A 13,498-nucleotide genomic window follows, 5' to 3' on the forward strand; every position below is an offset into this window, starting at 1 on the left:
CGCGTCTGTCTGTGGTGCGCTTGCAGAAACCCCGCCTCACCATCTTGGGCTCGGAACGCACAGGCACGAACTGCTAAGTTCTTCGCTCCCAAAGGTATTTGGATGTTCCTGAGCCCGCCACCGAGACAAGGGGGAAGCAGTCCGGCAGGAGCGAGGTCACTCGGACCCCGCGTTGGGCGGCGGACACAGCTCTGCAGCCCCTGTCACAGTCAACCCTTGGCTCAAAGGAGGAGGCGGTACGGGGAGACGAGGGAGATTCTGTTGTGGACACTGGAGCCAGTCAACGCATCAGCACGAGGTTGGTGTGTCCCAGGGCGCACTTTGGCCATTCCTCTGCATGGACGCCCGGTGGGGTGTAAACAACAATCCGACCCCCCAGTAACAACAGCCAGAGTCTCTCCACGAGGGATTCTGGGACGTGTAGTTTTGCCGCAGCACAAGGGCTGCTACACAGGTGTATGACATTGAAGCACCGGGGGCGGGGCGGACTTGAAACCACAAGTTTTAAGAGAGGCGGAACATTGGCCAGAGCGCATACTCACCTGTGGGGGCTTGTTGGCGCTGAAGACGGCAAGACATCAGCCAGAAATGCATCCGCCATTCATGTACACAATAAAAGCCTCCTGAAGTTTCCCCGAGGGTCTCTGCTCTTCTTTGCTTGAAGAAGGTTCTGCTCTCATATATAAAGATATATATATATATTGCAGCTCCGTTGCACCAAAGATCCGGGTCACTCGCAGGCGGGTGCCTCTCGTGGTGGCGCCCCACGTGAAAAATAGCAGCTCCGTCTCTCTCAGTTTATCCAGAAAGAAATTACGGCACTCGCAGGGAAAGTGTTAGATTTGTTTTAATCAACACACTCAGCAGACAAACGCGTTTCGGTTTTCCTTCGTCAGTGTCTACCATTGACACGGAAGGAAGCAGGTTTAAAACCTCTACAGCGCCTTGTTGCATGTACATAGAAAGAGGACTGACGTTTACCCCCGTGATAAATATTTCACTTAGTACATTACTTTTTACTTTTACATTCAGAAAAAACATTCACGAAAGGCTCTGTAAAATACATTTCAACCAAAAATTTCGGGTATTTGACATTTCTTATTTACGAAATTAATCACATTTTGTGTAAGTTATATTCGCCTATCGTGTGTGATATAGAACAAGAGAAACTGATATCCTGACAACTAACGATATTACGACTTGGGAGCTTCTCGAAGAATTAAGAACCGAGGAAAGTGGCGATGGAGAAAACACAGACTCCATCACCCAAAGAACCAGAAGGATCGGTGTCGAACAGGAAGCACCTACAACAAGTTTTAAACCTCCCTCGACATTCGTACCAATAATGCCTTACGATGCGATTGATGCCTTCTCGGAGGCAGTGACAAAGGATCTAGTGAAATTGAGATCACAACAAAGAACTATGACAAGAAAAAGACCGAATATGACAATTGAGCAAAGAGAAATCCTCAAAAACCTAGACAACGATCCGGACATTATCTGCAAGCCATCAGATAAAGGTGGCAATATCGTTGTAATGTCAAGAACACAATATTGCAAAGAAGCACTTAGACAATTGGAGGATCCAATGTCATATGAGAAAACAACTAAAAAGATGTATGATGAAAGTGTCATAAAATTTCAAGCACTTGTGAATAAATGGCACAACAGTGATATGCTGGACACTGATGAGTATTTCTTTTTGAAAAATAACAACCCAACTGTGCCCACCTTCTATCAGTTGCCTAAAATACATAAAGACAGCAGTAACCCACCTGGCAGACCAATAGTCTCCTCGATAGGAAGTGTCTCCGAGAATATGTCTATTTACATTGATCACTTTCTTTTTCAGAGTGTCTCACAATTAAAATCCTACATCAGGGACACTAAAGACTTTGTGAATAAAATTGAAACGGTGAAGTGCAATACCTCGTGTATATTGATAATTATGAACATTACCAGCTTGTATACAAGCATTGATCACAATCAGGGGCTACTGGCAATGAAATATTACCTTGATAAGAGACCAATGAAATTCGCTAAACATAGCCAAATGCTGCTTGAATTCATTGAATTCTGTTTGTTTAACAACATTTTCTTGTTTCAAGGGCAAATGTACAGGCAGGTTACTGGGACGGCGATGGGAACCTGCTTCGCCCCCAGCTACGCGAATTTATTCGTGGAATGGTGAGAGGAGCAGGTTGCCCAAAGCCTGGATTTCCAGAAATGGATAGGAAATCTTAAAGTCTGGTATAGGTACATTGATGACCTCTTTCTAGTATGGGAGGGGCCTGTAACTTCAGCTGAAGAGTTTGTGGCACATCTAAATCTGAACGAATTAAATCTGAAATTCACCGCTGATATCAGCGCATCAACAGTGAACTATCTGGACCTGAAAGTAAGCTTGACTGGTGGTAAAATTGAGACAGAACTGTTTAGAAAGACAACAGCCGGCAATTCAGTTTTACATGCCGGAAGCAGTCATCCCCCGACCCTAATCAGAAGTATCCCTTATGGAGAACTCCTTAGAATAAAGAGAAATTGCTCCAGAGAGGCAGACTTTGCAAAAGCCGCAAGAGAAAGCATTGATAGATTTCAAGCCAGAGGATATAACAAACTACTTCTGGAAAACACTCTAAAAAGAGTAGAAAGAATCCCCAGAGAGCAACTCCTAAAAGAACAAACGAAGAGTGCAAAATCGAGTCTGAACGAAGGGAAATTCAGACTGATAACTACTTTCTCAGAGGACTCCAATCATCTGAGAAATATCCTAAAGAGGAGTTGGCATATCCTAAAAACGGATCAGGTCATTGGAAAAGAGATTCCGGCTTTTCCTTTAATCACCTTTAGGAAAGGAAGGTCCATCAGGGATAAAATTGTACATAGCCATCTGCCAGACAGAACCACAATGACAGGCAGGATTAGGGACATGCCAGGATTCTATCCCTGCGGCAAATGCAAAGCCTGCGAGAGGAGCAAGAAAAGAATTACATACGAAATACCAGGGTCAGGACACAGCAAGAGAATATCCAAGTTTCTCACTTGCAATACCACCCATGTTGTCTACTGCCTAATGTGCCCATGTGGTTTGAAATACATAGGCAGCACAGTGAAAAATGTCAAGCTACGTGTATTAGAGCACCAACGTGCTATCATGAATAAGGACTTCAACTATCCCATAGCTAAACATTTTGCCCTAAGACACAATAGCAACAGGGAACTGCTGCAATTTTTCGCGCTAGATCATATACCAGTGGACCCCAGGGGTGGAGACAGGTTGCGGAAATTAAGAAGACTCGAATCCCGCTACATAATAGACCTCCAGACAAAGGCCCCTCTGGGATTAAACAGGAATGAGGAATTAGCTTCCCACCTAGGAAAAGCATAAACTCTGTAATGAATTTATTACACCCCGTGAACTATGCCGATCCACGGCTGAATAACCTATATCACACACGATAGGCGAATATAACTTACACAAAATGTGATTAATTTCGTAAATAAGAAATGTCAAATACCCGAAATTTTTGGTTGAAATTTATTTTACAGAGCCTTTCGTGAATGTTTTTTCTGAATGTAAAAGTAAAAAGTAATGTACTAAGTGAAATATTTATCACGGGGGTAAACGTCAGTCCTCTTTCTATGTACATGCAACAAGGCGCTGTAGAGGTTTTAAACCTGCTTCCTTCCGTGTCAATGGTAGACACTGACGAAGGAAAACCGAAACGCGTTTGTCTGCTGAGTGTGTTGATTAAAACAAATCTAACACTTTCCCTGCGAGTGCCGTAATTTCTTTCTGGAAAAACTGAGAGAGACGGAGCTGCTATATATATATATATATATATATATATATATATATATATATATATATATATATATATATATATATATATATATATATATATATATATATATATATATATATATATATATATAAAATTATATATATATATTTATTTTCCACAGATCCGGAATCAACACAGCACGCGCTGAAGACGAAAATTTGAGAAAAGCCACAGACTCCGTGCTCTCGTTTTCAGTGCTCTTTATTCGTGAAGAATAACAGCCCACCAGTCGCCATGACGCGTTTCACCTCAGCCGAGGCTTGATCACATGTCATGTAGAGAAGAAAGGAAGTGACATAAATAGTGTAAGTGATCACATGATCAATAGTACATCCTGTTTCAGTTAAAGTGATATTCGCCAATTCATCATAAAGGGCATAGTGCCCTACTTTCACAGTGTTCATATCCCGAGCTATCCGCTCAAATTATTTCATATCAACATTATATGTATATAATCAATACTGTTGTTATGATTTTATGTACAAAAAGAGGCAAGCATATATAAAATCTCGGAACAGTTCTAAAAAAAGTAGTTTTTTGAGAAAACGTCCTTAATTCATATATTTACAATAAATAAATAATTGGAAGTTATTTACAATAAATGTCATTAGTAAAAAACCATGAAGCAAGCCTCCTGAATCCCAGAAAAGACTTTCATACATTTGAGTTATTCATAAAGCTAGGATTCAACTATACATAGCTATTGATATGATTTTGGGAATTGAATATATGTGACAGTGTCATGAGAATTATACCCCAGTGGGTAATGGCAATATCTACCATCAACATACAGATCTAGATCCTATATATTTGTTACTTGTTACTTCCTAAGGGGTCGTTAATATGAACGTAAATTAAAGTGACCGTGCAACAAAAAATTAAATAATTATTCATAAAATTTCATTAATGTGCAGGCTGCCGAATGAGTTCATATAGATCTTAAAACATCTCATCGATTACAAATTCGCCAGCAAGGTACATTGTAAATCTCATCACAAGATCATAAACATGTGTAAAGATCTTCACTGCTATTCAATCCACCAGGCTGTTTGCTATTAAGTTCGAGGATATATCGGGTTTCCAGGAGACGTAGTTTGCCATCTCTGTCTCCCCCTCTCCTCAATGGTAAAACAGAGTCCACCAAGTAATATTGCAGCAGGTCTGGATTACTCTGATGGCATTTCTCGAAATGTCTCGCTACAGGATAAGACTGGTCCTTCCCTGAGATTGCTTGCAAATGCTGTAGGATACGCTTGTGGGCAGGAAGACGAGTACTCCCAACATACTGTAAGCCACATGGGCACAGTAGTATATACACCAGGAATTCAGTTTTGCACCCCAGCTTTTGTTTAATAGCAATCGGTTTGTCTTGAAAGGGACTTACATAATGGGTTTTATTAATGGCGTGCTTACAGGCCTTACAAACTTGGCATTTCTTAAATCCTGTAATACGTTCCCACCATTTCTTGGGAACGTCCAAAGTATTGCTGACAATCGCACTACCTAACGAAGGTGACTTCCTGAAGGTGATCTCTGGTCTGTTCTTTACTAGGTCACCAATTATCGGATCCCCTTGTACAAGGTTCCAGTTTTTGGAAATCCTACGAATCTCAGCATGTTGTTGACTGTATGTGACAATAGCCCTGAATTTCATTTTCTCATTAGTTGTAGCCGTGGTTTCAACTACAATAGTAGGGTTAGGACAACCTCCCAATATCTGTTCCCGTGTTAGTTTAGTTGTTTTTCTTATGGCATCATCTATTATTTTATGGCTATATCCTCTCTCCAAAAAGCGCATTTTGTATAAATTCTGGGGCAGCTTACACTCATTTTCTGTACTGCAAATGCGTTTTATTCGCAACATCTCCCCATAGGGGATGCTGCGAATAAGATGGCGAGGGTGGTTGCTAGAGGCATGTAACAGAGTGTTACCGGCGGTTGCCTTCCTGTGCAATTTAGTCTCTATTTTGTTCTTCTCAACATAAACTTCTACATCCAGAAAATTAACTGAGTGATCACTGATAGTCGAGGTAAACTGTAGGTTTAAATCATTCACGATTGCAACAAAATCGACAGCACTTTCTATCGAACCCCTCCAGATGAAGAACAAGTCGTCTATATACCTGAGGTACAGTATTACATGTTGTTCGACAATTGTTCTGTGCTGTCCCATAAGGGTCTGCTCCTCCCACAGCCCCATGTGTAGACACGCAAAGCTGGGGGAGAAGCAAGACCCCATGGCCACCCCCCTCAGTTGTTGATAGGCCTGGCCCCCGAATGTAAAGAAATTTTGTTGTAGACATATTTTCAACATTCCCATAAGCATTTTGTTATGCTGCGTGTTATGTATGGGACGTTTATCCAGAAAAAACTGCACCGCCTTTAAGCCATCCGTGTACCTGATAGATGTATATAGAGAACATATGTCCAATGTCATCAATAGATAGTCTTCATTCCAACATAGCTGGGATAATTTACACAAAAAGTCAGTTGTGTCTTTTATATAGGAATTCAATCCTTTAACCCATTCCTGTAAAAAGAAATCAATGTACCTTGACAAATTCTCGGTCGCGCTGTCAATCGCCGATATTATCGGCCTCCCAGGTGGAACAAGTGAGTCTTTGTGGACCTTAGGCAAAAGGTAAAACGTGGGAATCACTGAGAATTCTTTTTTAAGAAATTTAAACTCATCCAAAGTGATCAGTCCACTGCTGCGCCAGCCCATGAGTTTGGCATTAAGATCATTCCAGGCCATTTTGATTGTAGTGATGTTCGTTTTACGATAACAGGCAGTATCGCTCAGCTGTGTTTCAGCTTCCGCCATGTATTTATCACGTCCCCATAGGACAATGTTGCCCCCCTTATCCGCCTGCTTCACTACCAAATTATCATCTGATCTCAGTTTCTTAATCAGGAGATTATAGCACTGGTTCTGTCTTGCAATGGCTTGGCTTCTTTTGTTGGTATTGATATACAGTTTTTTAAGGTCCTCCACCATTAGATCCTGATAAATGTCCAGATTGTCATGAACAGAGATGGGGTTGAAGGTGGATTTGGGCTTGAACGGTGTACGGGCCGTGCCTATCCTAGTAGCGGCATTAGGTAAAGCAACAACATTCGTTCCACATTGTTCATTTTGTAGCTCCCAGATATCCTCGAATGAAGGGGCGTCTCCTGCCGTTAATAAAGTAGGACTTAATGGAGCTTTTTCAGTGTCCTTTTTATTTGGCTGAAGGCGGTGAAATTTAGTTACTTTGAGTTTCCTTACAAATCTGTACGCATCCATGCGTGTGCCTGCATAGTCAAATGTTCGTGGCGGACAGAAAGAGAGTCCCAAACCCAGAATTTTCGTTTCTTTAGGACTCAGGGCAGTGTTGGTCAAGTTTATTATTGAAGGGGTCCCTGTTGTTTGCCCCGCTTCTTGTTCGACCATTTCCGTTGGTTTTTCTTTGTTGCGCCATTTTTTTTTGTGGCGTTGTCGTCGCTCAGACCGTTTGCGGTTTGCACTTTTCCTGGTTGTGCAAAATTTACCCTCGGTCTCAGAGTCTCGCGTCGGGCCTCGCATAGGCGGCTCACTTCCTGTGCAGGTGTAAGTGCGGTAAACCCCAATGGAGTGTTGTGTTGTTCACCATCTGCTTCACTGCCTTCTGTGGAACTCAAACTAACAGATGAGGCTGAACTCATATTTACCCTTGTTGTACTCCCACGACTACCAGCGCCCAGCTGGTTTTTAGATTTTTCAAATCTTCGTGCAAAGGTAAATATGTGACCGTTTAAATAGTCCAACCTGTCTCTCTCAAATTTAAAAGCCTTGCGCTTCTTTATTATTTCCTCCTCCTTTAGAAGCCGGGATTCCATCTCCTCCCTCATCTTTTTCATGACGGCCTCATTCTCCCCCAGTTTCTCCAAATCCGCTTCCACTGATTCAATTTCGCTCTGAATTTTGATCCGATCACTTTCGGCATATTTTATTAGAATCGTCATGAGTTTTGCCGACGATTCTAAGTTAGCCGCTGCCCACTCTTCAAGCATGTATGGATCGGGGGTCTCGTAGCTAGGGGCGAGGGTGATCCGGAGGCCACGTGGTACGTGGCCAACTTCCAGGTACATTGATAGAGACTTGTTCTCCCACCATTTAGAGGTCTCTTTTTTCATAAGTTTTTCAAGTTTGCGAAACAAATCGCAAGCAGTTGGATTAGCAGTACTTGCGGCGTTTCCAAGCGATGTTGAAGCTGTAGCCCCCCCAGCCGGGGTGACAAACACAAGTTCGGCAGCCTGCTCCCTCCTTCTCAACACGGCGGCTGACATGGTGAATATGGCTTATATTAGATTGTCCTGAAAACGAACGCGCTCAGTCATATGGAAATATTTTCCCGGGACTGAGTACGTGCACACTCCTCACTGCGTGCTTCTCAAGCAACCATACCTTGACCCGGTTGCCGATGTACCCCTGTAGCGTTCAGATACTCGGCTCCTCCATTCGAAGTCAGGTGTGTGCCTATTTCGCAGGGGCTTCTTGCGGCTTCCTCCACACCGGAGTACAATGTCCGGCTCCGGGTCACGGAGCCTTTTACTTCCCGCCGTTTCTCGGGGCTTTACTCGTACCCTGGAAGCCACTGGGTACAAAATATTTTCCACAGATCCGAAATCAAAACAGCACGCGCTGAAGACGAAAATTTGAGAAAAGCCAAAGACTCCGTGCTCTCGTTTTCAGTGCTCTTTATTCGTGAAGAATAACAGCCCACCAGTCGCCATGACGCGTTTCACCTCAGCCGAGGCTTGATCACATGTCATGTAGAGAAGAAAGGAAGTGACATAAATAGTGTAAGTGATCACATGATCAATAGTACATCCTGTTTCAGTTAAAGTGATATTCACCAATTCATCATAAAGGGCATAGTGCCCTACTTTCACAGTGTTCATATCCCGAGCTATCCGCTCAAATTATTTCATATCAACATTATATGTATATAATCAATACTGTTGTTATGATTTTATGTACAAAAAGAGGCAAGCATATATAAAATCTCGGAACAGTTCTAAAAAAAGTAGTTTTTTGAGAAAACGTCCTTAATTCATATATTTACAATAAATAAATAATTGGAAGTTATTTACAATAAATGTCATTAGTAAAAAACCATGAAGCAAGCCTCCTGAATCCCAGAAAAGACTTTCATACATTTGAGTTATTCATAAAGCTAGGATTCAACTATACATAGCTATTGATATGATTTTGGGAATTGAATATATGTGACAGTGTATATATATATATCTATATGCTCCACAATCTTTTCAAATCCTCCGAAAAGAAAAAGCAGCACTCCCGGTATATCAGCAAAAGCAAGTTTTTATTTCCAAGACAGACGCGTTTCAGGAAAGCTCCCTTCCTCGGTGTCAAGAAAGGAAAGGAGCTTTCCCGAAACGCTTCTGTCTTGAAAATAAAAACTCGCTTTTGCTGATATCCCGAGAGTGCTGCTTTTTCTTTTCGGAGGATTTGAAAAGATTGTGGAGCATACATAAATATCGCGGTACACCACCGCTCTGCAGCACCCGCCCTAAGAGTGACTCGCTTATTGGTGTTCTGGAGCAGTGATATATATATATATATTCACTGAAAAAACCATGGGTTATAGACCATATATAGTTAGGAATTAGCATTTACAAAACCTTATTTTACTCACACAAAACCATTAAAATTCCATATATAGTTAGTTGCACTAACTATATATCGCGCACCCGCAATCCATTGCTGATGATGTCACATATTGCATCATTCATGACATGGTCAGTGACATCACTGATGACATCACTGATGACAACATCAGTGACTGTATGTTTTTGTAAAGTTTAAATATGTTTTACATATTGAAGAATGAGTGGATGTATAAGTGTCTGGATGAAGAATTTAGTAGGTGCATGACTGACTGTATGAGAGAGTGATTAAATGTGTCTCACTGAGTGCATGGGTTAGTGACTAAACTGTCTTAATTTGTGCATCAGTATGTCTGTTGTTGTGTAAGCTGCTGCATGTGTTGATCCGTAGCTATAAGAGTGGCTATATGGGTTATTGATTGGTTGCCCAAGTATTTGAATGGGAGGCTGAGTGTGTGTGTGGGTGGCTGGGAGGTGTGTGACTCTGTGCATAGATGTGTAAGCAGTTGATTCACTAGGTGTATGAGTTCAAGAGTGCATGTGGAAACAGCTATATGGGCGGTTGACTGTGCATGGGTGTGTTGGTGAGTGAATGGATATCTCAGTGCTACATGTGCAAGTAAGTACGTATGTAAAACACAGTACATGTGAGAGTTGACATATATAAATAACTGTGGATAAGAGCCAGTGAATGTGTGAGTGGCTGTATGGATCATTGTGAGCTTGTATCAGGGATTGTATAAGAGAGTAAATATGTGTTAGAATATGTTTGAATAAGTAAGGTGTGTATAACTGTATAGTTGAGGAAATGGAGGTGTGATTGATTCTTTGCATGACTGACTAGGTGTGTGAGTAACTCTATAGATGAGTGACAGTCTGTGAGTGTCTGTTTATACTGAGTGTATGTAAGGTTATATTAGAGTCTGAAGAGGTTCATAGTATTATCGCATGAGTGATGTCATCAGTGATGTGATCAGTCATGCACCTACTAAATTCTTCATCCAGACACTTATACATCCACTCATTCTTCAATATGTAAAACATATTTAAACTTTACAGAAACATACAGTCACTGGATGTTGTCATCAGTGATGTCATCAGTGATGTCACTGACCATGTCATGAATGATGTAATATGTGACATCATCAGCAGTGGATTGCGGGTGCGCGATATATAGTTAGTGCAACTAACTATATATGGAATTTCAATGGTTTTGTGTGAGTAAAATAAGGTTTTGTAAATGCTAATTCCTAACTATATATGGTCTATAACCCATGGTTTTTTCAGTGAATTTTCAAGGTTTTGTAAATGCTAATTCCTAACTATATATGGTCTATAACCTATGGTTTTTTCAGTGAATTTCAATGTTTTTTTATAGCAAATATCAAAAGCTTTAAAATGTCAAGTACGTGGTAGGTAAAAACATTTTCGTGTCTATGCACGCTGATGTGCTTTGAACGCTGCCCTCCCCCTCTTTTCTTTTAGGAGTATTCTCTCTTTGCAGATAGTGAAGGGTAGGTAACACAGGCCTTTGCCCCCGTTGTAATCCGTCGTGCCTGCTTCCCTCTCCATTAGATTGATTGTTATCCAAGCATTTACTGTTTTGGAATTGGTTCTCTTTGGTTCATTCTCTATTTACAAACAAGCACAGAGTCGCAATACTCTGTTTAGTCTTTGCAGATAGTGAAAAATCGTTAGAAAAAACATAAAGGAATCAAGCAAAATCAGTAGGCCACTAATGGGATCTCTTTTTGACCTCGCTAAAATAGAAACATTAGGAACAACCCCTCATGAGAAATATGAAACTAGTGAGAGGAACTGAGCTCGACGCCATGATGGCTGCAAGACAGCTTGGCTCCGCCGCCCACCCCGCCCAAAACAACGACAAACCCTATGCAAATATTATAAATATATACAACACACCAGCAAAGTAACAGGGTAAAACGTTTTATTAAATAACTATTTACATGGCAGCCTGCTGCAACATCGATCCAAATGCATGCCGCCGTTCCCGGGATTTCTCCCCGACTACTCTGCGGCCTACGAGATGGAGAGGCCGGGGCGTTGACTAGGCGGGGCCTCCGGCCGCAACCACAGCACCAACGATCGCTGCTGACGGAGGGGAGCATTGCCGGTGACAGCCACTGATCTGAAGAACCGCTGCCTGCGGTGCCTCCCTGAGCCGCTTGACGGAGGCCCCCGAGGGGAGGTGTGCTGGTGCGGACTCGGAGGGGGCGCTTGACTCCTGCCCCCTCCCCAAGTCTTGTTGCCCTGGTGTGGCCTGAGATTGCCCCCGACATAGGCGGTCGGCTCCCGGGGTCAGGCGGAACTTGTTGCCTTTTGGTGACTCTTCCATTCTGGACCTTGTCCCACAATCCGTTTGACCTGAAGACACGTCCTGCGGTGCCCTGGTCCAACCATCACATATACCTGCGCCAGGAGACGGCGTGGGGTGCACTGGAAGGGAGAGGCGGCGCGAACGAGCCTCCCCCACCTCCCCAGGTGGAGGTTTCTCAGCTACACCCCAGCGCTTCACTCGGCCACCTGAGTTGCGCCCGCTCCTGCGGCACAGGGCCTCGCTCGGCCAGCTGAATTGCGCCTGCCCTTGTTATTACAGCGTCTCACCCGCCATCCGGATGAATTGCACCCACTCTTGCAGTACAGCGACAGGCGGCTGCCACGGAGCTCAGGAAATGGCAGTCGGCTCCACAGACTTGGGCCTGGCCTGCAAGGATGGCTCTGGGCAACCCTGGAACTTGGACGCTTGACTGCTAGGGCATGGGCCCCATTCCCAAAAGCGTCCCCTCAGCCTTGAAGATTCTACAAGAGTCACCGGGGCCCCTGACTCCCGCAGACTTCCGGTGGGGAGCGACTGCCATGATTGCTCGCGGAATGGCCACGACGTAGCCACGGAATGCTCTCATGCTGACGCCAGCTTCAGTCTGAAACATCCAGAAACACTGTAGACTACCATTTCGATCAGTTCCGGTGGAGCCCCAACGTGACCCGGTAGAGAAGAACTTGCCCTCCCCTCTTTGACTGATGGTTCTTGTTGCCTGTCCCTTCTGTCATATGACGCGCCGCGTTAGCGCACCCGGAAGTGCTCCGGTGCGCGAGGCGCGAAGCGCAGCTTCCCGGAAGCGATCCGGGGCGCGGCGCGGAGCGCGTAACGTAAGCATAACAGGTCATGTGACTTGTTAATAAAACTTTTCATTGCTTCATTTCACTTTTGGGTTCCTAATGATGTAAGACTAGGTCATGTGACCAAAAAAGAACACTTTTCATTGGTTGAGAACTATTTTTTGTCCCAAATGATGAAAACCCCTCCTTGTTTCCTCACTCTGACTTTCATCTTTGTGAGAGGAAGACCTTTTTTCATCACTTAGCAATAGCAAGTGTTGTAGCTTCAGCTGGTGCATCGCCACCACCACCACCACCACCACCTCCTAGGAAGAGAGTACCACCTCCTCAGGTGGTGGTTGAGCAAGAGGTGCCCCCCCCACACCTTCTTGTTGCCTGATTCGGCCAGCTCAATCGATCGAGCATGAGACTCTGTTGTGATCTGAAGAACCGCTGCCTGCAGTGCCTCACTGAGCCGCTTGACGGAGGCCCCTGAGGGGCGGTGTGGTGGCGCGGACTGGGAGGGGGCGCTTGGCTCCTGCCCCTCCCCAAGTCTCGCTCGGCCAGCTGAGTTGCGACCACTCTTGCAGCCTACGACATGGAGAGGCCGGGGCGTTGACTAGGCGGGGCCTCCGGCCGCAACCACAGCGCCAACGATTGCTGCTGACGGAGGGGAGCCTTGCCGGTGAGAGCCACTGATCTGAAGAACGGCTGCCTGCGGTGCCTCCCTGAACCGCTTGACGGAGGCCCCCCAGAGGCGGTGTGGTGGCGCGGACTGGGAGGGGGCGCTTAGCTCCTGCCCCCTCCCCAAGTCTCTCTCGGCCAGCTGAGTTGCGCCTGCTCTTGCTATTACAGCGTCTCACCCGCCATCCGGCTAAATT

The sequence above is a fragment of the Lissotriton vulgaris genome, chromosome 6 (genome assembly GCF_964263255.1).
Source record: "Lissotriton vulgaris chromosome 6, aLisVul1.2, whole genome shotgun sequence".
Lineage (NCBI taxonomy): Eukaryota > Metazoa > Chordata > Amphibia > Caudata > Salamandridae > Lissotriton > Lissotriton vulgaris.